Genomic DNA, 27,500 nt, shown 5'->3' with positions numbered 1-27,500 from the left:
CAGTCCTGATGCTCTTCTAGGTAATCATACATCCTGTCATGAACACAGCTGCAGTTGGGATACCTTTGTTATCATGTGGACTCTCATATTGGAAGAGGACATTCAGTATTGAGTGTTTGACGTCTCACACGAAATCCAATTCTTCGGAACACCGACCCCCCTAAAGGGTTTTGGCGACGGCTGCCATGTTGCCTCGTTGTGGCGTCGTGTCATTCAGAGTCGCACCTGCCACACAGACAGAGAGTCTGGAGCTAAAGTGCTGCTGAATCACACCAAAGAGGCTCTGGGCTCCAAACTAAATAAATAAAACGGAGTTGTATCTTAGGCGAAAACAAAACAAGGCGACAGACCTCTACGATATCATCTAGGACTTGATCCATTAACAATAAATGGAGTGGAGGGAGTAGAGCTGATCGGGTTAGTCGATTAACCAAAAAATAGACTGCAACTATTTGGATAATCGACACATTTTTAAAGAAGAAATACCAAACTAGTGTCCGGGTTCCCGCTTCACAACAATGCGGATTTGCTGCTTTCCTTTGGCATGAATAATACAAAAGTTATAATTCAATGAGTTTCGGATTTAGGGTTGCATTCAAAGATGGCAGCCTGGTATAACCATAAAGATTTATCAACATTTTCTAGTTTCTTTACACCTTTGAAGACGGTAAACTGAATATCTTTGGGTTGAAGACAAAAGAAGACAGTGAAGGACGTGATCTTAGGCTTTGAAATGTTATCAACCAAACCATTAGCCAATAGAAATTAAGACGAAAAAAAAGGATTTTGATATCTGTCAGGTGTTGAGATGCTACGGACCAAATTTGAAGTCAATCTGATCAAATCTCTGGGAGGAGTTTGTTAAAGTACGAAACATTTGATATTTTGCCTTAAATTGAATTTTCACCCGTCCCAAAATGTGGTGAGTTTTCGAGTATCGTATGGACCTTGAAAATGCGACCAAAGACTGCTTTTTTAAACTCCTGTATGACAGTAAACTAAATATCAAAAGAAGACATTTGGGAAACACTGATCAACATGTTTCACCAGTTTCTGACACGTCATGGCCAAACCACTAACCAATTAATAAAGAAATTACTGGACCGATTAAGAGCAACCGGATTATTCCATCAACAGAACATTTAACGGCAACTATTTTAATTAATCGACCGACCGTTAAGCAAACACACCAAACTGGTTTCTAGGTTCGACGTCTCAACAATCATTTTGTGTTTTCCTTTGCCGTGTGTGATACAAAACTGAGTATCTGTTGAGGACGGATGGTCACAAAACAAGCAATTCAAATTCTATCCATTGGTTGAAATCCTTTATTACATTAATTGCTAATCAGGTAATTTTTCAAATGAAGAAACTTTACAATTCTCTGTCTGGAGCCGCTTGAATGTGAATATTTTCTGTGTTGTTTTATTCTTTAATGACAGTAAACTACCAAGTTGTGGACGGGACATTTGAGGACGTTCTCTTGTGCTTTGGGAAACACTGAATGTTGTTCGAACACCACCAACCGATTACAAAGAAGATAATGGACAGACTAATTGAAATAGCAGTCCATTATTCCAACAGCAGAAAATACACTGGCAACTGTTTTGATTAAAAGCCTGCCGTTACCGTTATTTCTAAGCAAAAGCATCCATTCAGATCTGATGCGTTCCTGGCCTTGTTTCACACAAAAGTGAGCACCTGGACAATCCGTATAGGCACAGTGTGCGACGTTATATAGACAAAATGATAAATCGGGATAGTAAGCATCAGATAAACTATAATGAAAACGATGGTTATCTGCAGCTCTAAGAACATGACAAACTGCCAAAGAGAAAAGCCAGAGCTTATGCCAAGGAAGTGTAAGTCTTTAAATAATGACCGAGGTTATTGACCTTCTCCTCTCACCAAAGCGACATGGCATTATGCAAACAATGCACACCCGAACAATACCCACTCTATTCTCTCACTAATAAACATCCCGACCGCACGACAATCGCAAATATATTTCAGCTTCATCTTGAAATGAAACACCGACTCACAGCCATCATCTGTTAACACAGCGGACACACACCTCCACACAAAGGAAAGCTTGTTGTGGTGTGTGTGTGTGTGTGTGTGTGTGTGTGTGTGTGTGTGTGTGTGTGTGTGTGTGTGTGTGTGTGTGTGTGTGTGTGTGTGTGTGTGTGTGTGTGTGTGTGTGTGAAGAGATAAATATAGTTATTTACCCATCAACACCTGCAATAGCAGTGGAAGAAGGTACATTAACTCAAGGACTATAATTAGGTAGTCATTTGAGAAAGTTGTACCAAAGTATTTCTATTTGATGCTAATTTATACTTCTAAAACACTGCAAATATTGTACTTTTTACTCATTTAACACTCATAGTTACTACTTTCTTCATAATAAATTCATATTATTACAATGAAAGTATCTAATATTGACAACCTACAATGATAACATCTATTTTTTTGTGATAAAAACACGATTATATATATATTCTATCATATTAAAATACTGTGGAAGGAGCCCGTCTGCATACGTACCTTTACTTTTGATACACTTAGCTAATGTGTTTCTCTATTCAAGTAACGGAGTATTTGTGAGTATTTCCAGAGAGTATTTCTACTTTTACTCAAATAAAGGATAAAGGATTTCTTTTGCAATTCACACAAACACTTGATCGCGTCTCCTGTGTGTCTGCTGCTCACATTAAGTCTCTCTGGGTGACCCTGCCAAAATGCAAATAAAGCAGCATTCACATGTCACTGCAATTTGACTACAAGGGGGTTTAAGTCATTTTCCTTAGCTATGCTGTTTGCCTTCCACATGCAGAGAAAAGGGACTCAAAGCATCCCGGAATAACTGTTATGCAGATTGTTTCTGGAGGCAGTGGAAACATCCAGAGCCTCTGTGGGTGAAATTATATGTGCATGTCTCCTCTGTACTAACTGTCACACTAACTTTGCTTTATTAAAACCTTATTCATGCTGTCAAAGCAAGTCATAATCTCACCTGGGAATTAAATGAAGGCCTCCAGCTTTAATTTGGGTTTGTTTCGAATTATCTGTCGCTGTTTACTTAATGATATTTCCACACGTGCACGGAATAGTGGTTCGCGTGCCCCACAAACAAAATCGCGTTTCCGGCATGTTATATTTTCACCGTAAAAGCCCCAGAGATAAAACAGCGTCCCGTCAACACGATGTGGATTATTGGGCCTGTAAGTGATCAATAAAACCCTCTCTAATAAACTCACCCGTTTAAAGTCCTTTATTACATGTTCCTCTGCTCGTTCCCACACATATGATCCGTTAATAAGACGGGAACACTCAGCCAAACTATTACAAATGCGCCATCACGCTTCCTCTCTCTTCTTGAAATATGAATAAAAAAGAGTGAAGACATCATGGACGGAGGGTGCCAGGAATAACATGGAAATTAAAAAAGAGAGTGGCTGGCATCGAAACTAAAACCCGATGTCGATTAAAACGAAACACATGGAAAAATCTGTCTAAAATGTTTTTCTACCGAGTGGATGAACGTGTCAGGCCTTGCATGACCCGGAGGACGCATGAATACATATTCAATATTATAGGTGTTAAAGTCTGGACCTTTTTGTGTCTTATCCTCTTATTAAAAACACCACAAATCGTGCCTTTTTCAAACAAATAGCTTAATTACGTAGGTTTAATGATCATGCCGTTATGGTATTTTGGTGATTGTGATTTTTACGCCCCTTGTTCTGTTGCAAAAGCGTCGATTGCATTTTGGAAAAGTGATGCATAAAACAGTCCAGCTCGATTTAAACAGAGACAAAAGGAATGATTTTGAAGCCTTTATTTTTTTATTCTCCGCACGTCTGAGAGAGTTGGCTGCCAACTTCAGATTAACTCTTTCAGGAGAGAAAGGCTTTTACTCCGGGAAACAGGGGCTTCATTAGGGGCTGCCAAGCTCTGCAGCACGGAGAGGGGCTGTCGGTAAAAACAGCTAATAAACTGGGGGGTTATCAACTTTAATTGATCTTATTTTACTGCATGCTTATAATTAACTCCACCAAAAAAATCAAAATGTTAATGAAAATATCGATATTGACACAATATTGTAATTTAACTGGTCTTATAATATTCCGTTTACAGCCACTTTATTGTGAAACACTGCAGAGCTACATGAATGTCAGTCTGTTAATGATCAGGAAATATATGCTATACACTCGATATTTTTGCATGATACGTCAATGGTGCAAATAATTATGTTAAATAAGAACAATTTAAAACGTAAAAGGCAGTCAAATCAAATAAATTAAAACCCCTGGGATATTAGATCTCTTTAGTTGTTATTCAGGCAACGGTGTCTGACTTTTGAAAAGAGGTGGAAGAAGTACTTTTATGCTAAAATACTCAATTAAAGGGCTTGCCTTCAAGATATTAACTACAAGTACTTGCATCAAAATAAACCTATGCCAAAACTATTACACTCCCTCATGACTTTTGAAGAAAAAATGTTCTCCAAATCAAGCCAAATAATGAAAACCTAATTGATTTAACCCTTTTAAAGGTTTCCCACATCACTAATAATATCTTTAACTTAAGTCAAGTTCAAAAACTGCAGCCCTTTCTGTTCCTGACCCACAATGCCCTGTGTTTCCGACCTATCCAACGCTGCCTCTCGTTAGACCAATTAAACGCTGGTCCGGCTGACCTGAGGGCCTCGGAGCCGCCGGGCCCTTCATCAGCTCCTCTCCTGCCCAGCCCAGAGTCCCCGACCCCGGACAGATCCCGACCCCACCTCCCCCCGACCTCTGACCCCAGCCCGGAGCCAGAACCGTGGGGGAGGAGATGCAGATTCACTTATTCAGAGTGGAAAGATGCAAGAGGACATTTACTGCTTGGTTTATGTGGGTATGTTCTCCAAAACTGGTCTCGTTTCATAAAAAACTCTAACATTCAATCGCAGTTTTACTCGAAATGGCATTTTGGACAAGTGCAGCATCCAAAAAATGCAGTTATGACAAAATGTGGTTAAGACAAAACGTGTCTTATATCATATCTTATATATATTATACAGTATATTCCATATAACGAGAAAAAGCCATAGAAGTATGAAGCTAAAAAAACTAAGTTCAGTAGATCCAGAACATTAGGGTTCAGTGAAGCAAAGAAAAAACGGCCTTTTGACGTACTTGGACAAATGGAGTCATGTCTACAGACCCGATTATGTTTTTATGATTAAAAAAGGGCGGAAAATATCTGAATGTATTCTCGAGCTAATAATCACACTATGGTCATTTTAACATACTTTTCGATGATAAGGTTCCAGAAATGATGAATCCCTCTGATATCACGAATCATATCGCACCTGCAATATGAGTCAAAACTACTGCAACTAGTTATTTTTTACACTTCCTGCAGCCCTATAGTTTCTACCTTTATGAAATAGCCATTTAGGGGTCTAGAAGATGGGACGTTGCAGTGAAGTGGATCCTGACATCTTCTCTAGCTTGCTGTTGTTTTAATATCAAAGCTAGTGCCTGAAGTAACACACAGTGCTTAAGGCTTGCCAACAACATATGTCCTGAGCAGTCAAATGTGTTCATTTAATTAACATTTAATTTACCTCTTGCCTCAGACGTCTGTGAAATGTCGTTGAGTACAAGGACAATAAAGATCTTCTGATTCTGGTATCGTGTAATCATTTAGGTTTCTTACTTACTCAGGTGATAGACACATGTTTATATTTAAAATACAGACATCATAACACACCACACACTGAGTCATTTTGGGGGTCAGGTGATGCATAAAAATCAAGAGACGATGCCTTGTTGTTGCAAATGGAGCTGCTGTGTTGCAATACAAATTCCCAGAAAAGTATTATAGTGCCGTGTAAGCCCCCAGACAATCATTAGAAATATTCTGGGGAAACAAAACATGATTATATTTTAAAGACAGGGGGGGGAAAAGTACTTTTGAACACCCCACACTCTGAGTCATTTTGGGGGTGCTAGTGATGCGGAAAGAACTCACATAGCGCTGGCTGGACACACCAGCACCTCAAAAATCTGCACGCAATTTGTAGCCAATCTTAAAGAGTTTAACCCCGGATTAAATGTACGCTAAAGGGTCTAAAACATGTTGTCTTTAGAGATTGTTATGTAATGTTTCCTTGTTTCTTGCCTTAAATATTTGTACTACTCGATGTTGCTAATGGAGCTGCTGTGTTGCAATAACAATTCCCGTCAAAGTGTCCTCATACCGTGTCAGCCCACATGATAACCATGAGAACATTTCAGGGGTTCAGACACATGATTATATTTTAAAGACAGAGGGGAAAAGTACGTTCAAACACCCCACGCTCTGAGTCATTTTTTGGGGGGCAGGTGATGCGTAACACCCCCAGAACAGGGTTGGTTGCACTTCCCCCATTACTATGTGTGAAAAATCTGCAAGCAATTTGTAGTCAATCCTGAAGTTAAATACGCAGTTACATTGCAAACCAAATGTACGCTCAAGGGTCTTGAACATCAGCGATTGTTATGTAATGTTTCCTCATTTCTTGCCTTAAATATTTGTACTTCTTGATGTTGCAAATGGAGCTGCTGTGTTGCAAGAACAATTCCAGATAATAAAGTGTCATCGTATTGAGAAATCCATGTTAATCGTTGGAATAATTCAGGGGTCAGACACATGATTGTATTTTAAAGACAAGAGGGGGAAAGTACGTTCAAACACCCCACACTCAGTGATGCGTAAAGATCCCCAGAACTCGGTTGGTTGCACTTCTCCGAGTTTACAAACCAGCACGTTACTATGTGTGAAAAATCTGCAAGTAATTTGTAGTCATTCCTGAAATTAATTGCAAATCAAATGTACGTTAAAGGGTCTTGAAACATGTTGTCTTCAGTGATTGTAAAGGTATGTTAAATGGCCGTTTCTCCTAACCACGTTTCCTTGTTGATGTTGTAAATGGAGCTGCTGTATTGCAAGAACAATCCTCATCAAAGTATCATTGTGTCGTGTTAATCCTTAGAAAAAGACAGGGTGGAAAAAGTACATTTTGGGGGTGCCAGTGATGCGTAAAGACCTCCAGAAGTCGGTTGGTTGCACTTCTCCGAGTTTACAAACCAGCACGTTACTATGTGTGAAAAATGTGCAAGCAATTTGCGGTGGCTGCGTGCTAACGTGCCCTGCTGGGGGGGGAACCAGCTGAGAGGCACGCACGGCACATTCCTGCCCCACAAAAGGGCTCCGCTGCCTGGGTGAAAACCAACCGGCCTCCTCCACCTCCAGAGCTCCATCAACAGAGTCTCTCCACCCATACTATGAGGCATGCAGGGACACAACGCCCTGATTTCCTGCAGCAGAATCAACAAGGTCCATGTGGCGTTAAGCTGGATATAATACATACAGCAGTGGAGGAAGTATATAGATACTATACTTAAGTAAAAGTAGTAATACAAAAGAAAGTACTCTATTACAAATACAAGTCCTGAGTTCAAGATGGTATTTAGGTAAGAGTATTATCAGCTTGTTCCCTCGTGCATACAGGGCAGCAATTGTTATTGTCTGTTTGTATGCTGCTGTGTCGGGTTTATGTGGGTTTGAAAGTGTTTAACATGTACACTTATTGTTTGTTTCTGTTTGCATTGAGAATAATTGGAAGAAAAGCCAATTCGGCTGCAAGAGATCCGGCAAAAAACCCAAATCAGATCTTTAAATATTACATTTTAAAGTCATACGGCAAACATTTCTTCAAACAAGATCCGAAACAATGAGAAAGTCTGCATACTATTTGTGACAATGGAGTATATTAGAAGTATATATATATCATACAAACACATCAAGTTGTTTTAAAAAAAGTACCTACAAGTGTTTGTACCTCTGAGTAGTAGTGGAGTTGAAGTAAAAAGTGGTAAAAAGAGGTTAATACTCAAGTAAAAGTACCTCAAAATGAACCTTAGGTTGAGTACTTTTCCTCTGAATTGACGTCATTGCCCTCATCGATACTCTCGTCTGCACGTCCCAACAGGCCAGCAGATTGTGTTATTAAATCTCTATCAACTCAACACAGATCAGACTCTATTTCATCTGTTCTACGCCCTATATATAATATATATATATATTCATGTTGCTCTGTTGGAGGAGCCTGGGACTTCAGTCGTTTTTCATTGCCATATCTACACTGTAGCGAATGTGCACATGATGATCAAGCTTTGAATTGAATTGAACCATATTCTCATCAAACCACGGAGACACTGAGGGGTTAGTGTTCTTAAAGCTAATCAAAGATAGACTCTCTGAAAGGAATGAGAGCTCCTCGAGGCTGTTTAGTTTTTATGACAGAGATTTAATAAAACAATATGTGATGGCCTGTTGAAACGTGCAGACGACAGTATTGATGAGGGCAATGACGTCAACTCAGAGGAATGTGGTTTTAGTTTGTGTAAAAGTACTCAACTTAAGGTTCATTTTGAGTATTAACCTCTTTCTACTCCACTGCTTCTCCGAGGTAAAAACACTTGTAGGTACTTTTTAAATAAATAACATGATGTGTTTAAATGATATTTATACTTCTAATCTACTCCATAGTTACACATAGTACGCAGACTTTCTACGACTCATTGTTTCGGATCTTGGTCGAAGAAATGTTTTGCCGTATGACTCTAAATTGTAATATTTAAAGATCTGATTTGATTTCTTTGCAGGATCTCTTGTAGCCGAATTGGCTTTTCTTCCAATAGTTCTCAATGCAAACAGAAACGAACAATACATGTACATGTTAAACACTTCAAACCCACATAAACCCGACACAGCAGCATGCAAACAGACAATAACAATTGCTGCCCTGTATGCACGAGGGAACAAGCTGATAATACTCTTACCTAAATACCATCTTGAACTCAGGATTTTTACTTATAATAGAGTATTTTTAGACTGTGGTATTACTACTTTGCTTAAGTATAGGATCTATATCCTTCCTCCACGGTTATATCCAGCTTAACGCCACATGGATCTTGTTGATTCTGCTGCAGGAAATCAGGGCTTTGTGTACCTGCATGCCCCATGGCGCATATTACCTGCTTTTCCACACACACACACACACACACACACACACACACACACACACACACACACACACACACACACACACACACACACACACACACACACACACACACACACACACACACACACACACACACACACACACACACACACACACACACACACACACACACACACACACACACACACACACACACACACACACACACACTCTCTGCTGCTGCTGTCTCTAAAGAATGTGCTGTCGTATGAAGACGCCGCCCTGCGTCTCTCAGAAGTGTGTGTGGCCGTGCCCGGGCATGACTCATGTGTTTCTCACTGTGCCAACACACACACACACACACACACACACACACACTGCTGCTCACATGCTGCCAACACACTCTGAGCAACGCTGATACTACTGACCGTAACGAGAGGTTAAGGCCTTTTGATTTTGGATTTGTACATCGTGGGACGATCTGTTCACGACCGACTCCATTTTGGTGATAGACGGATACTCTTAATTGGAGCATACGAAAAAATTATGCCAAATCAAAGCCACTAAAGCTTGGTGGAAAAGTGTTCTTATCAAAGCTTGTTGAGGTGGAATAAACTCATAAGAGCGGTGCAATGATGACGTATTTGTGTAGGCCGACCCTGAAGTTAGCAACCCAAGAGCTTCTTCAACTAAATCCAATGAGATTAAGATAACGTTTGTTGCCTTGATGCTATAGTCATGTAAACTGATGATGCTCTGGGATACACCATTTCAGAGAGTTCAGATGGAATAGGTTTTACAAATATCTTACCTAAATGTGTGTGCAACAAGAGTAATATGAAGTCAATTAAGATATGGTTTAATTAATATAAGTTGCTTACAGGGCAATAATTGCACTGTGTTGGGTTTCTGTTGGTTTAAAGTGTTTTACTTGCATCATAAGCGTTAGTATCTGTTTGTATTCCGAACCCTAAGAAGAATAGCCAATAAAAACCAAATCAAATCTTTAAATATAACAATTAAAAACTCATACGGTGAATAAAATAACCTTATCGACGGAGATCCAAATAACGCGCCTGCCAACGAGTCTGCAAGAGGAGACCAACTTACAAACTCAGCCAGATTTCGGCAGCATTTGGCCGGTGGCAGGTGTTCATTTTCTACCGTGGTAAAAAACCAGTTCTGTAATCGGTAAACACGTCGCGCCTGGCCGGCAACAAAGAAATGCATTTAGCAAATTCATTCTCTTTGATCCCTGCATTTCTATTTCTGTTTGACGGGAGCTGATTCATTTTTTATGAAGATGTCCAGAACATTGAAGTGAGATATAATGTCATATAAGCAGCCAGTGCGTGGTACCTGTCTTTATTATCTTTGATGTGCTGTGGTTGACACACATCACAGAGAATTCAACTCATCAATAGACTCAAAGCAGAGCAGAGTGTTACACCGTAACCCGTCTAATGAACAGATCCTTTATTGGGATTAACATTTCAACACACCGTGAAATGAGAAGGATCTTCAGGTTCATGTGTTAACTTGCCGCCTCACAAAGCTGCAGGGCTTTGCTCGTCTTTTCAAAGAGACGAGTGTGAAATGCCAAAGTCAGCTTTTTTCACACACACAACGAGAGCTCAGACGACACCATTGTGTTTTCTGATGGTCCCTGTTTGAAGGCGTTGATGCACGGAAAAGAGATTTAAAACTTCCTCCTGGTTATCTGACACCGACACCACGACTCAAACAGGTTAACTGTCAGATAGAGATCCATGTCTGCGTCGTTGCATTTCATCAGAACTGTAACCGGTCCGTGACACGTCCATCAGAGCGATTGTGGGAAAAGCTTTTGACTCAACACAAACATGAAATTCAACAGAAATAAGGTTCATGTTACCTAAAGCAAAACAAATGTGTCACATCTCGTAATCATATGGAAATACCTCGTACTTCTGAGAAAAAAAACTTGCTGAGACCCTCATGATTACGAGATGTATTCTGATAATACCAGAAATTATGGGAAAGGTTTTTCCTCTCAGTACAATCAATACAATTATTAAACATGATATGCAACAGAAATAAGGTTCATGTTACCTAAAGCAAACACAAAGATGACTCATCTCGTAATCATTTGGAAATATCTCGTACTTCTGAGGAAAAATCTTTGAGACCCTTCAAAAGTCAAAGTCAACTTTAATGTCAATCTTCCAGTTTGTGTGTACAGACACAGAGATCGAAATACTGTTTCCCACAATCCTGAATATAAAAACAATGTATATAAAATATTCGGTAGTAATCAGCAGCGAATATTCGGCCCGCGGGGGGGCACGTGTAATTCGGTTTATTCACGGCATTCATTTAGTTATTCTACAGTATTGTTGTTTTATAGTTATTTGTTAATGTAACCCAATTTGTGTTATTTGAAATTGAAAAGGATATTGCATTGTGTTTGTTACTTTCATTGCAGTTGTATATGTCTTAAGTGTAATTTGGCTTGGCTTCATATTTTTTATGGACATGCTTTTATTTTGAAGGAGAGTTAGCGCTGTTGACAGGAAGTTGTTGTTGCTATGGAAACAACGTGACGGAGATTAACGGAGAAAAGTAATATCTACATATAAAGACGGAGAAAGTAAACGATAAAGTTCATGGTTAAGTGTTAGCACCCCCCGAAGAGGCTCAAGCTCTTACGTTGATATTGGAGATTTCAATAAATTCAAAAAATAAAAGAATATCCGAATAACGAAATTGAAACCTGAATATTACTCCAACGAACGAATATTCGGGTACAGCCCTTAATACACAGTCAAAGACACATTTCACTTAACATTTCTCATGATTACGAGAGTTATTCTGATTATACCAGATATTTTTAAAGATATTATGGGAAAGGGTTTTTCTCTCAGTACCATCAACACTTTATCAAACAGAAAAAATATAGATGTCTCATCTTGTAATCATGAGAAAATATGTCTCTGACCCTTTCCACTTCTAACCCTAACCCTAACAGTCAGTGTTAACAATATAGTAATGTAATAAATGAGACTATATCTGTCACAGGAGACGTCTTATTCTTTAGTTCATTATCGAATCAGAATCAGAATCAGGTTTATTGCCAAGCAGGTTAACAACACATATGATGAATTTGTCTGCTAAAAAGTAAGAAAAAACGACCCAAAAATGTGATTAAAACAATTACATTAGACATCCAGGCCTTTTACTAGAAATGTGTAGATAGATATATTGGTGCTTTAACTTAAGTAAACTTTCTAAACACTTGTTTAACCTCCGAACCCAACAGACCATGTTTTTTAAGGCTGCAATCTTCCATCAAATAGAAATATTCTGGATGTTGAGCACCAACAATTCAGCATGATTTGGTTATTCCAAAAAACGTTATGGTCGCTTCCAGTAGAATTAAATAATTTCCATCTCCATTCGTGATATATGTGTTTTGAATACCTCTACTTGCCCTTCATTTCCATATGCAATCATATAGAAGCAAACATATTAAAACAAAGTCAAATATGTCATTCAGGTTCTTTCCTAGAAGGATAACAGTCAAAGGGACTCACTTAACCTCCTTTTAAACTAAATGCCGTCACCCATATGTTTAGCAGACACTTCTTCATCTGCCTGTTGGGGAACCTGGACAAATCCTCTGCTTTAAAGATATAACTAAAAAGTGTTCAGTGTGAGATTTAAGAAATCCCTTTACTTAAGTTGCTTTAATGCACACACACAGGGCGACATCTCATCCCCACGGTTAATAACCATCGGGGTGTTGAGAGCAGGAGGGTTACGGAGGTCTGCGGTCGCCGTGCGCTTCCCGGCATCACACCCTCAGCAGCGGTCATTACCTCGATGTGGGGAGACTCTGCAGAAACACAGCGTCACGGAGCCAGAGCCAGAGCCAGGAATAACAGGCCAAATAATCAGCCCTTTCACTCCCTACGAGCATGACATCACCACACACACACACACACACACACACACACACACACACACACACACACACACACACACACACACACACACACACACACACACACACTCTCTGTGTGTGTGTGTGTGTGTGTGTGTGTGTGTGTGTGTCTGTGTCTGTGTCTGTGTCTGTGTGTGTGTGTGTGTGTGTGTGTGTGTGTGTCTGTGTCTGTGTGTGTGTGTGTGTGTGTGTGTGTGTGTCTGTGTCTGTGTCTGTGTGTGTGTGTGTGTGTGTGTGTGTTTGTATAAACAGGCTTTCCAGTTTGTCTGAAAGTTATCTCTCTAGTATGCTCATTTGTTTATTACGTACTTTTTTATTTGAATACTTCTTTCTGAGATTAATAAATATGCACACACACACACACACACACACACACACACACACACACACACACACACACACACACACACACACACACACACACACACACACACACACACACACACACACACACACACACACCACACACACACACACACACACACACACACACACACACACACACACACACACACACACACACACACACACACACACACACACACACACACACACACACACACACACACACACACACACACACACACACAGGAACACACACAGAGTCTCAGGCCTGTGTCTTGTCTTTGTGCCCGGTACAAATTGCTGGGAACACGTCTGAATCACCATCAAGCTAAATCAACACGACCAATAACCTTTGCCGCTTGCTTGCGGGTAAAAAGGGTGGAGGCCGACGCTGACGCTGGCATGATGAAACTTCCCCCCCAAAAACCGCCTGATGATCTGATTGCACACACAATATAACTGCTACCATCTAATCAGAGATACAGGGTCCCGCCATTCAATAAAGTCAGCCTGACGCTCTGTATTTCCCCTCTCAGTGAACACAGAGCTGAATCCAGATCAGATGAAGGCTCTCTGAGCATCTCTCACTGATCCTGCTGTTATGTTAAATGGTTGTTGTTTGTTTTTCACGTGTTGCGTCTTGATATGTGTCTGTTGATGTTACACATGGAGCTGCTGTGATGCAAGTCAAATATCTGACCATTAAAGTATTATCGTATGGTATATAAACTCTGAGACATGTGTGCCGTCTGCAGAAAGCTGCTAATGCACCGCTGAACGCTTTGCAATCAGACAAATAAAGGGCCAATCTAGCACACAATCAAACTGGAGGTTTAGCCGTCGCTGCTGCCAACAGAGAGGAACCTCCTCTTTCTGAACAAGGGATGCACTATTGACTACCTCCCCCCCCCCCATCACCCCCTCTCTCTGTCTCTCTCTCCAGTCTCCCCTCGCTGCCAGTCTGAAAGGCGTGATGCCAACCTTTTCCACCATTGGGCAAACTGCCCTGCCCTTTATGCAAATGCAGCGCCGCAATCCCAAACTCAAACCCTCCCCCTCCCGTCTGTGCACAGCCGGCCCCCCGTCTATATATCCTGTTTTATCATTTCCATTCAGAGTAACCGAGCTTCATAAGTTGTTCATTAAACCCGGATGATGCCGTATGTTTCATCCCACAGGCCATCAGACTGTTAAACACCTGAACTTCCATAACATTCATCTGTTTGCAACTTACACATTATTTATCCAATATATCATATTCCAATTACTTGTACATTAGAATCTCCTTGCACTAGTTATATTTATTTTGTATTTACCTGTACTATTATCCGTGTTATTGTGTTGCTCTGTTGGAGGAGCCTGTGACCTCAGACTTTCATTGTCATATCTACACTGTAGCTAATGGATACATGACAATAAAAGCCTTGAAATTTGAATGTATGAATGAAGCCCGACGGCCTCGCTGTGTTTGGGGCAAAGAGCTCAGAGGTTCGGTCGTTCCCGTCTGTGCGAGTCCTGATAAAGCCGGACATAAAAGTGAATTTAAAGGAATAACGGGGGACGTTTTCCGGTTGTTAGTCGTCGCTTTTTGCATTGTGTTTACGTTCTTTAAAATGTGGTTAAAACCTATTGAGTGATGGCTTCAATCTGTGATACAGGAGCCAATTGCATTCAGAAGGAAAACTAAATCAGACACCTTTTTCTCGTGATTATAATTTGGGTTAAGATACGTTCTCCTAGCTATCAGAATAGATCTTGTAATTATTTAAAACAATCTTATAATTATGAGAAAAGACCTCGTTGTCTCGTAGCTATGAGAATACATCAGGTGACCTTATGAGAAAAATATTGCATCATTTGAAAGATTACAAAACATCTCGTAGTCATTGGAAAAATGTCTCAAAATGAGGATCAAATATCTCACCGTTATCTGCAAATATCGATTTCATAATTATAAGAAAATATCTTATTATGATGAGAAAACATTTGGTAGTTATTGTGGTGATGAGAATAAAAACACACTTTTTTCACAATTACGAGATTTAATCTGATTCTCCCGCGATCCATTTCCAGGCCTGTGGAAGAGGTAAAGCATGACGAGTGTTTGATAAACTACAGGCATGAAAGGGAAAGTGTTCGTCCTGACAGGAGCTGAATAAACAGGATCCTTTATGAGCAGTAAACAGAGACTTAAGAGTCCAGAGAACGGAAACCTTAAATCTCTGAAGTGTAGAGATAAGATACAGAGGCTAACACACAGCACTGTGGTTAAAGCTTCCTCTTCAGCGTCGAGACACACACACACACACACACACACACACACACACACCGAGCCCACACACACACACACACACACACACACACACACACACACACACACACACACACACACACACACACACACACACACACACACACACACACACACACACACACACACACACACACACACACACACACACACACACACACACACACACACACACACACACACACACACACACACACACACACACACACACACAACACACACACACACACACACACACACACACACACACACACACACACACACACACACACACACACACACACACACCTCCGTATATGCCCCGAGAACAGGACATGTGGTCGGGTATTCTTATGATGGAGCAACAGACTAAACAAAATGTTAAATGTAACCGTTTAAAAAAGAGCTGGATTGAGTCCTGCATTTAAAATGTTACTTAAGTTAAAGTCTCGGCTCTTTCCAGATGCTATAAATGTTAATATAACACATCATTATTCAATGAAAGAAGTGATCATTTAACTTTTGTTGCAAAGACCGTAGTGCGCTCGCTGTTAAATTGGCAATTAGATGACATTGACCACGTATTCTGACATTAAAATATTTGTAAACGGGTCAAATTTAACCCGATTGTTGCAGAATGCAAGTTTAATCAGTACTCACTTTTTAAAAATGTATGAGATATATTATATTAGTCGATATTTTATCATAAAATTATTGTTTTGTCAATTAATGGACTTTTTGGTTTGTAAAATTATGAAAATAGCACGAAATTAAATCCAAAAGTGACAATTTAAATACGAAAAGCATCAAATCTTCACAAATGAGAAGCTGAAATGTCTGGTTTGATGTGAAAATGACTTAAATTATTGTACAAGTTGCTCTTTTTGTTAAATGTTTCATGTTTTTTTGCACAAATCTGAGTGAGTAAGGTAACTTAACCATTCAGGTAAATGTCGTGGAGTAGAAATTAGCATTAAAACAAAGTCAATCACTCAAGTAAAGTACCTCAAAATTAACATTACAATTCTGATCTGAAATGTCATAAAGAAAATGCTTAATGTTATAACATGTGATACTTTATATGAACAGGTCTCCTCTGCTGAAGACCTCAGTGACAACAACATATTTATGTTCTCCAGATAGACAAACAGAGACGTCTAAAAGCACCAAACATCCCTCGCTACAATCTCTCAGTATAAACTTCCAGCTTTATTTCCCAAGCCTCCGCACAATGGCTGCTGTAATCTCCCCGAGAGAGAGAGGATAAACAAAAGCAAACAGGTCCCAGAATTAAGACATTAACACCCTTTCCTCTCCTCGTGAACTACGACACACACTTCCCTTTCCTCCTCTTCCTCAGCGGACTTCCTCGTCTGAAGTTGCAGTAATAATAAAACTCCAATGAGGTGCCAGCAAGTGACGAAGGGCAGCGAGGAAAGGAGAGAGGATGAGGAGGAAAAACAAAGGAGAGGAGAGAAGCTGAAATCTAAAAAACAATAGACGTCTAGTTCAAAATGATAATGATAATAAAGTAAAAATTAAGTGAATGATGAATGCAGCATCAATGAAGAAAAAACACGATGAAACACAAGTAGTCTAAACAATATTCAGACAAATCAATTACGTAAGAAGCTAATGTTGGGCTATAAAGGAACTACAGCACGGTCACATGACTTCACTTCACCACCACTAAGCTAAAGGTGGTTAATGTTGGGCTATAAAGGAACTACAGCACGGTCACATGACTTCACTTCACCACCACTAAGCTAAAGGTGGCTAATGTTGGGCTATAAAGGAACTACAGCACGGTCACATGACTTCACGTCACCACCGCTAAGCTAAAGGTGGCTAATGTTGGGCTATAAAGGAACTACAGCACGGTCACATGACTTCACGTCACCACCGCTAAGCTAAAGGCGGCTAATGTTGGGCTATAAAGGAACTACAGCACGGTCACATGACTTCACGTCACCACCGCTAAGCTAAAGGTGGCTAATGTTGGGCTATAAAGGAACTACAGCACGGTCACATGACTTCACATCACCACCGCTAAGCTAAAGGTGGCTAATGTTGGGCTATAAAGGAACTACAGCACGGTCACATGACTTCACGTCACCACCGCTAAGCTAAAGGTGGCTAATGTTGGGCTATAAAGGAACTACAGCACGGTCACATGACTTCACGTCACCACCGCTAAGCTAAAGGCGGCTAATGTTGGGCTATAAAGGAACTACAGCACGGTCACATGACTTCACTTCACCACCACTAAGCTAAAGGTGGCTAATGTTGGGCTATAAAGGAACTACAGCACGGTCACATGACTTCACGTCACCACCGCTAAGCTAAAGGTGGCTAATGTTGGGCTATAAAGGAACTACAGCACGGTCACATGACTTCATGTCACCACCGCTAAGCTAAAGGTGGCTAATGTTGGGCTATAAAGGAACTACAGCACGGTCACATGACTTCACGTCACCACCGCTAAGCTAAAGGTGGCTAATGTTGGGCTATAAAGGAACTACAGCACGGTCACATGACTTCACATCACCACCGCTAAGCTAAAGGCGGCTAATGTTGGGCTATAAAGGAACTACAGCACGGTCACATGACTTCACATCACCACCGCTAAGCTAAAGGTGGCTAATGTTGGGCTATAAAGGAACTACAGCACGGTCACATGACTTCACATCACCACCGCTAAGCTAAAGGTGGCTAATGTTGGGCTATAAAGGAACTACAGCACGGTCACATGACTTCACGTCACCACCGCTAAGCTAAAGGCAGGGATCCATCCAAAAACACATTCAAAACACCATTGACTTCGAGCAAGGGGACAGGAAGTGCCAAAATGCTGACTCATTTCCAAGTTTTAGGACTCATTCCTGCACCACTCTGTTAAACAGACACAAAGAGAAGCATCGGGATGTATTCGAACACAATTACTTATATCAGGTCAAACCCAAACGCAGAGAGAAATTGAATGTGTGTGTGTGGTGTGTGTGTGTGTGTGTGTGTGTGTGTGTGTGTGTGTGTGTGTGTGTGTGTGTGTGTGTGTGTGTGTGTGTGTGTGTGTGTGTGTGTGTGTGTGTGTGTGTGTGTGTGTGTGTGTGTGTGTGTGTTGGAAGAAAAAAGGGAGGGAAATGAATGAGGTCTTTTCTTACAGCAGGGCCCAGATCAGAGCTCCTAACTATGGGATTTGGTTCTGTTGCCTTTCTCCCCCGGGAGGGAGTAATTAGGTTAGGGAGGACAACTGCTGCATTGTTTCAACAGAGGAGGGATTGTGCAGCCAGAGTCCCACCAGCTACATGCTTCCCTCACAACAAAAAATGCCAAGCGGATTCTGAGGCGCTCAGACGCTCGCCCACACGGACAGAAACACTTTCATTTTTTGGGATTTCCTCTGTTAACTTTCTCCCGGGGAGAAAATGATGGGTCGTTTGGGATAATGATTTTATAATAACAAGTTAAAAAACAACTATGCTTTTTGAAATGCTCATATTTTTTAAACTCAAACCTCTTGACCCTGGTAAAGGTTTTGAAATATGAAACTTTTAAGCACATTTTTAGCTTTTGTTTAGGGTTGAAATGATTGTTTTCTGGTATGCTAGTTTGAGGCTTTTACATACCGTTAGCATTTGTTAATTCTCACGTAACTATATTCAACCTGTTGTATTTCTTATGAATACTTCCAAACAAAACAGGAGGATTATGACCCGAACAAGATCTGTGTTTGCTTTTGCACTGCAAATAAAGGCATCAACCATTTACAAACTGATTATAACCACAGGTGGAAGGAGTACTCAGAGACTTTCACTTAAGTAAAAAAGCCATACCAACTTGTAAAAACCAACAAGTTAAAGTGCTGCAATTCAAAATCTTACAACACAAAATAATTGGCATCAAAATACATTTAAAGGGTCCATATTTTGCTCTACTGGGACGTGTCTCTACTTTAAAGAGTCCTCTCCTGCTGATGTTCAGGTGTATATCAGTATGTAGTCTCTACTTTAAAGAGTCCTCTCCTGCTGATGTTCAGGTGTATATCAGTATGTAGTGTCTCTACTTTAAAGAGTCCTCTCCTGCTGATGTTCAGGTGTATATCAGTATGTAGTGTCTCTACTTTAAAGAGTCCTCTCCTGCTGATGTTCAGGTGTATATCAGTATGTAGTGTCTCTACTTTAAAGAGTCCTCTCCTGCTGATGTTCAGGTGTATATCAGTATGTAGTGTCTCTACTTTAAAGAGTCCTCTCCTGCTGATGTTCAGGTGTATATCAGTATGTAGTGTCTCTACTTTAAAGAGTCCTCTCCTGCTGATGTTCAGGTGTATATCAGTATGTAGTGTCTTTACTGTGACATGTCTCCATGCTTTAATGTTCAGAAAGCTCTTTATATTACTCATACTGCCTGTGCTGCAGCACCTCTTTTCACCCTCTGTCTGAAACCAGAGCCCAGTCTGCTCTGATTGGTCAGCTGGCCGGCTCTGTTGTGATTGGGCAACCAGCTTAGAGATGTCCCGCCCCTTAGACTATCACGTACAATGTGTTGGACCGCTAGCCAATAGGAGCATGAGTGTTACATAGTGATGTCACTATGTTCTGGAAGTAAACAAAGGAGTCCAATGGAGGGAAAACCACACAAATCATTATAGGGCCTCTTTAATGCACATTATACTAAAAGTAGGACAGAAAATAGAATGTGAAATCCTTTTAAAATCATTATTAACCCCTAATTTTAAGGATATATTTATAAATGTTTTCAACCTGTAATGAACCCTTTCCAACAGATCGGGTTCATCACGTAGAGAACAAGACATTTTGAGCGTTTTGTGCGGCCAACAAAGACAACCAGCTATTACATTTAACATAACAAACATTGACAACACAGTAGAAGAGCATTAGAACGAGTGCGGGATACGTATTTGGAAATGTCACTTAAGTTAAAGTGTGAAAATACTCAACATCAAAATGTACCAAAAGTAAGAGTACACAGTAGACTGAACTAATGGTAGAATATCATGATTACATTACTCTCTTTAAGTGTCTTCAGTACAGTGTGGATCCTATGAAAACTCAGTCCAATAGTGTCCTCAGTTTGTCTCAGTTTATCTCGGTTTGTCTCGGTTTGTCTCGGTTTGTATCGGTTTGTTGTCTCGGTTGTCTCAGTTTGTCTAAGATGTATCGGTTTGTGTCGGTTTGTCTCTGTCTGTCTCAGTTTGTCTCGGTTTGTCGTCTCGGTTTGTCTCGGTTTGTCTCAGTTTGTCTCAGTTTGTCTCGGTTTGTCTCGGTTTGTTGTCTCGGTTTGTCTCGGTTTGTCTCTGTCTGTCTCAGTTTGTCTCGGTTTGTCTCGGTTTGTCTTCTCGGTTTGTCTCGGTTTGTCTCAGTTTGTCTCAGTTTGTCTCAGTTTGTCTCGGTTTGTCTCAGTTTGTCTCAGTTTGTCTCAGTTTGTCTCGGTTTGTCTCAGTTTGTCTCGGTCTGTCTCAGTTTGTCTCGGTCTGTCTCAGTTTGTCTCGGTCTGTCTCAGTTTGTCTCAGTTTGTCTCAGTTTGTCTCGGTTTGTCTCGGTTTGTCTCGGTTTGTCTCAGTTTGTCTCGGTCTGTCTCAGTTTGTCTCAGTTTGTCTCGGTTTGTCTCGGTTTGTCTCGGTTTGTTGTCTCGGTTGTCTCAGTTTGTCTAAGATGTGTCGGTTTGTCTCTGTCTGTCTCAGTTTGTCTCGGTTTGTCTCGGTTTGTTGTCTCGGTTTGTTTCGGTTTGTCTGAGTTTGTCTCGGTTTGTCTCAGTTTGTCTGAGTTTGTCTCGGTTTGTCTCGGTCTGTCTCAGTTTGTCTCGGTCTGTCTCAGTTTGTCTCGGTTTGTTTCGGTTTGTCTGAGTTTGTCTCGGTTTGTCTCGGTCTGTCTCAGTTTGTCTCGGTCTGTCTCAGTTTGTCTCGGTCTGTCTCGGTTTGTCTCGGTTTGTCTCAGTTTGTCTCGGTCTGTCTCAGTTTGTCTCAGTTTGTCTCGGTTTGTCTCGGTTTGTCTCGGTTTGTTGTCTCGGTTTGTTTCGGTTTGTCTGAGTTTGTCTCGGTTTGTCTCAGTTTGTCTGAGTTTGTCTCGGTTTGTCTCGGTCTGTCTTAGTTTGTCTCGGTCTGTCTCAGTTTGTCTCGGTTTGTTTCGGTTTGTCTGAGTTTGTCTCGGTTTGTCTCGGTCTGTCTCAGTTTGTCTCGGTCTGTCTCAGTTTGTCTCGGTCGGTCTCAGTTTGTCTCAGTTTGTCTCGGTCTGTCTCAGTTTGTCTCAGTTTGTCTCGGTTTGTCTCGGTTTGTCTCGGTTTGTTGTCTCGGTTGTCTCAGTTTGTCTAAGATGTATCGGTTTGTGTCGGTTTGTCTCTGTCTGTCTCAGTTTGTCTCGGTTTGTCTCGGTTTGTTTCGGTTTGTCTGAGTTTGTCTCGGTTTGTCTCGGTCTGTCTCAGTTTGTCTCGGTCGGTCTCAGTTTGTCTCGGTTTGTCTCAGTTTGTCTCAGTTTGTCTCGGTCTGTCTCAGTTTGTCTCGGTCTGTCTCAGTTTGTCTCGGTCGGTCTCAGTTTGTCTCGGTCGGTCTCAGTTTGTCTCAGTCTGTCTCAGTTTGTCTCGGTCGGTCTTAGTTTGTCTCAGTTTGTCTCAGTTTGTCTCGGTTTGTCTCAGTTTGTCTCGGTCGGTCTCAGTTTGTCTCAGTTTGTCTCGGTTTGTCTCAGACAGATCCTGTCTCTTTTGGGCCTCGGCTCCCTTCAGAGTCTCTAAACTCTCTCCTTTGCCCAGAGGCTTGGCAGCGCTCACCGCTCCTAACTACTATAATATGGTTATGATGCATTTTGCATTCCTTCCAATCCCAGAGGAAATTCAATACGTCTATATCGTGTGTTTTAATCACGCTCTGCTTCCAAGGGAAGTAAAAGGAGAAGACAAACAGCCACAGCCATAAAGAGGCTTTCTCAGATACACTTCACGTTCGTTTAAATACATCCCCCCGCTGATTGATAGAGAGTAAATCAAACAAATCAAGCTGCTAGAGGAAATAAAAGGACATGGAGTGCACCCCAGTCTACTGTATCTACGACAAATATACGGACTCTTTCATTCCCGCCTGTTCCCTCTGTAGTCTGAAGCAAAACAGGAAACTTTATTAGTCTTTTAACCTTTACAAAGACAACAAATCCACTCTCTTTGTTCTTACCTTTCACAATAAAAGCCCTAAACATATCAATATATTCCCTCATCTTTCCTCCTCCTTCAGAAAATGTAACATTCATATTCAGACAGAGAGTAAATAAGGATTATAACAACAACATAGAGGGTCTGTATTCTGAACCGGAAAGTTCTGGAAGTTAGAAAGACAACAAATCCACTAATTTTCTTATTTTTCACAATAAAAGCCCTTTACATGTTATCATATGTCCATATATATATAATATAATCTAAACTTAAATTTATAAAGCAGAGTTGATGAGGGTTTTGACAACCCGGAGGCTCTGTAGTCTGAAGCAAACTTTATTAGTCTTTTAACCTTTACAAAGACAACAAATCCACTCCTTTCACAATAAAAGCCCTAAACACATAATCATCTTCCCTCCTCTTTCAGAAAATGTAACATTCATATTCAAACAGAGAGTAAATGAGGATTATAATAACACGTTGGCTCGTATTGTGAACAGAAAACTTTATTAGTCTGTTAGAAAGACAACAAATCCACTCTTTTCGCTTGTTACCTTTCACAATAAAAGCCCTAAACATATCAATATAGTCCCTCTTCTCTCTCTCTCTATCTCTGCAAGCTCTTTTTTCCTATAATCTAATATGAAATCGAAACACATAGTAGATGAGATCTATGACAACAACAGAGGCTCTGTATTATGAACCAAAAATGTATTACACAACTTGTTCAGTTATTGCCTTTCACAATAAAAGCCTTAAACTTCTAAACTGTTTTAAAACTGAAACTCATCCAATGTAATCATATCATCCGTATACTCAAACCTAGAGTAGATGAATATTATGAACAACAACACGGAGGCTCTGTATTGTGAACAGGTAACTTTATAAATCCTTTAACCTTTACAAAGACAACAAATCCATTATTTTCTCTTGTTACCTTTCACAATAAAAGCCCTAAACATATCAATATAGTCCCTCTTCTCTCTCTCTCTCTCTGCAAGCTCTTTTTTCCTATAATCTAATGTGAAATCGAAACACAAAGTACATGAGATCTATGACAACAACAGAGGCTCTGTATTATGAACCACAAATGTATTACACAACTTGTTCAGTTCTTGCCTTTCACAATAAAAGCCTTAAACTTCTAAACTGTGTTACTGATAACTAGAGGAAACTGAAACTCACCCAATGTAATTATAACATCCGTATAATCAAACCTAGAGTAGATGAAGATTATGAACAACAACACGGAGGCTCTGTAATGTGAACAGGTAGCTTTATAAATCCTTTAACCTTTTGAAACACAACAAATGCACTCCCTTTCTTTGTACTTTTCACAATAAAAGCCCTTAAAGTATAAACTGTGTTACCGATAACCAGTGGAAGCTCATCCAATACTATATTTCTGATTATCTGAGGCCGTAAAACAGTTTAGACTTTCTCAAAATCCTCAAATGTACTCCCAAGTTTCTTTAAATTCATCCCTCAGACCTCTTTCATTCCCGCACACTCTTTTTTTATTTCTAGTTTCCCTCCTCTTCGTCATTCTCAAGGCCTTCAGCTCTGCTAAGTATTAAAAAAACAGAAAAAGGCTCCATAATATGCACCTCTGCACACCGCCCACTCATCGTAAATCACTGCCTGGCTGCAATATACGGTCAATTTGTGGTTCCCATATGAGTTCTAACTCTAGCTGGGAAATGTTTTTATTCAGGTGTGCAGATGGAGAGGAAAAACAAGGCGGAGGGATATAAATAAAACCATGAATAGAGAGTGAATGTGTGTGAGAGGTCCAGACGGCTCTCTCTCTCTCTCTCTCTCTCTCTCTCTCGCCCAATGATTGCTCTTTATTCCAGATGATGACCATAATGAGGCCAGTTTGAGTTTCACGGGCTTTTCTCAAGACGTTGAAGAGACTGACAGCAGCTCGACGCGTCAAACAGACCGTCGCTTTCGGGTGTTTTTATCCCTTCAACTCGAGAGAAAGCAGCCACAGAAAGTGGAGCGGCACACATGATGTTTCTCCATTACAGCCCGTCTCATCACAACAAGGATCCTAAGAAGTTTTACTCCAGCTCGAGCAGCTCGACGTCTCAATAACAGGGTTAGGGGCAGCGTGGGGAGTTAGAAAATACGTTCAATGTGAAAACGTAATATCAAGTATATTTGAGTACAAGATCTGAGTACTTCTACTTTTACTCAAGTACAAGATCTGAGTACTTCTACTTTTACTCAAGTACAAGATCTGAGTACTTCTACTTTTACTCAAGTACAAGATCTGAGTACTTCTACTTTTACTCAAGTACAAGATCTGAGTACTTCTACTTTTACTCAAGTACAAGATCTGAGTACTTCTACTTTTACTCAAGAACAAGATCTGAGTACTTCTACTTTTACTCAAGTACAAGATCTGAGTACTTCTACTTTTACTCAAGTACCAGATCTGAGTACTTCTACTTTTACTCAAGAACAAGATCTGAGTACTTCTACTTTTACTCAAGAACAAGATCAAATATATTTGTCAAATTTCTAGTCAGAAAATGTCTTCATACTTGATATAGGACCTAATAACTTAAGAAGTAACAATGCATTGTGATATTGGGTCTTGTTTTTAGACAAAGCATATCTTGTTAAGTTGTAGACTCTTAAAAAGCATGTTATTGTGAGTTGTATCTCAGATAAAACAAGTATTTTTTGGACATGTCACAAGGTTTCTAATCTTCTGAGGTATGTGTTAAGGATGGATCATCTTATTATACTTTAGAAAAAATCACCACAAGTTTTATTCCAGCTCGAGCAGCTCGACGTCTCAAAAGAAGGGTTAGGGTCAGCGTGGGAGTTAAGAAATAATATGTAAAAACGTAATATGAAGTACATTTGTCTAATTTCTAATCAGAAAATGTCTTTACACGCGATATAAGACCTAATAACTTAAGGAGTAACAATGCAATGTGATATAGGGTCTTGTGTTTCGACAACGCATTAAGTCAAAGACTCTTCAAAGCATGTTATTGTGAGTTGTATCTCAGATAAAACAAGTATATTTTGGACATGTGACAAGTTTTTGAAGCTTCTGAGGTATTTGTAAAAGCTGGGTTATCTTATTAGACTTTAGCAAACACATTTTTATTGGAAAATCACAAATTAACATCAGAAAACAGACGCATTTCTGGCTTATTTTGTAACACAACACTTCCTGATTCTGGTCAAATAGAGACCAAGATCGCATTTATCTAAATATCCCGTCTCATTTAAAGAAATCTTACCAAACAAATGTTCCCTTGTTCTATTAGCAGATATTTGTACTTATTACAAGCGTTGCTTTACTTGTTTTTGGAGCAGCATTTTTAACCCTAGGACAAGGAGCCCTATCCATCCCCAGAAATCTCCTTCTTGCCCCTTTTTTAATAAGAAAATGATGCCTTTAGTTCAGATTATGCTCTGAAAAACTTGATAAATGTGGAGCAGACAGCTGTATCTGTGCAGGGATCAAATTATTAGTATTACCGTCTGTGTTTTGTGAGTAATGAAAGGTCTTATTCTTCTTACATTACTCTTGTGTCATTTACATTTGTCAACAGTTATAATCTTGCTCTTTTAAGACCTGATGGTTAATAATGTGTAACAGGTTTTAAAGTCGGGCCCATCTGTGTTTTATATTTTAGCAGCGACATGAAATCCTCATCCTGTGCCGAATGTTCCGGTCAAATATACAACTTTCCATGTAACGCTCTCTAATCCTGCAGATATTTCTCTGAGGCTAAACAGAGCAAAACGTCTAGATCACGCTGCAGCTGGAGAGGGATCGAAGTCTGAAACCTCGACTCAACTTCAGAGGAGTACTTCTACTCCACTACATGTATTTAATACCTTTAGTCACTTCACAGATGTGGATGAATGACGTGAAATATAATCAAGTGTTAAATCAGACTTTAGTTCCACCTGGAGTAAATTCACAAGCTACCCTGCAGTATACAAAGTCATTCAAACTAGCTGCACCTTTACCAGCTTTGAGAACACTTTCATGATCAATCATTATAAAACATATCATATATATTATTCTGAAATGGACCAATCTGCACAATGACTACTTTTACTGTTGTTACTTTAACTATATTTTGATGAGAATACTTTCCTACTTTTACTTGAGGAACATTTTGAATGCAGGACTTTTACTGAAACAGAGTATTCCTACACTCTGGTACTTCTACTTTTACTCAAGTACAAGATCTGAGTACTTCTACTTTTACTCAAGTACAAGATCTGAGTACTTCTACTTTTACTCAAGTACAAGATCTGAGTACTTCTACTTTTACTCAAGTACAATACCTGAGTAATTCTACTTTTACTCAAGTACAATATCTGAGTACTTCTACTTTTACTCAAGTACATGATCTGAGTACTTCTACTTTTACTCAAGTACAAGATCTGAGTACTTCTACTTTTACTCAAGAACAAGATCTGAGTACTTCTACTTTTACTCAAGTACAAGATCTGAGTACTTCTCCTTTTACCCAAGTACAAGATCTGTGTACTTCTACTTTTACTCAAGTACAAGATGTGAGTACTTCTACTTTTACTGAAGTACAATACCTGAGTAATTCTACTTTTACTCAAGTACAATATCTGAGTACTTCTACTTTTACTCAAGTACATGATCTGAGTACTTCTACTTTTACTCAAGT

The 27,500-nt window shown here is 40.0% G+C and overlaps 1 protein-coding gene across 9 annotated transcripts in view; it reads right to left on the bottom strand.

Moving 5' to 3' along the window:
• nfixb (nuclear factor I/Xb) overlaps window positions 1–27,500 on the bottom strand; it is a 164,909-nt gene that overhangs the window by 99,607 nt on the left and 37,802 nt on the right. The window lies entirely within an intron of this gene.

The sequence above is a fragment of the Trematomus bernacchii genome, unplaced genomic scaffold (genome assembly GCF_902827165.1).
Source record: "Trematomus bernacchii unplaced genomic scaffold, fTreBer1.1, whole genome shotgun sequence".
In the NCBI taxonomy this organism is placed as follows: Eukaryota; Metazoa; Chordata; class Actinopteri; order Perciformes; family Nototheniidae; genus Trematomus; species Trematomus bernacchii.
Note: the sequence above shows the minus strand (reverse complement) of the source record. Positions and strands in the feature narration are given on the sequence as shown.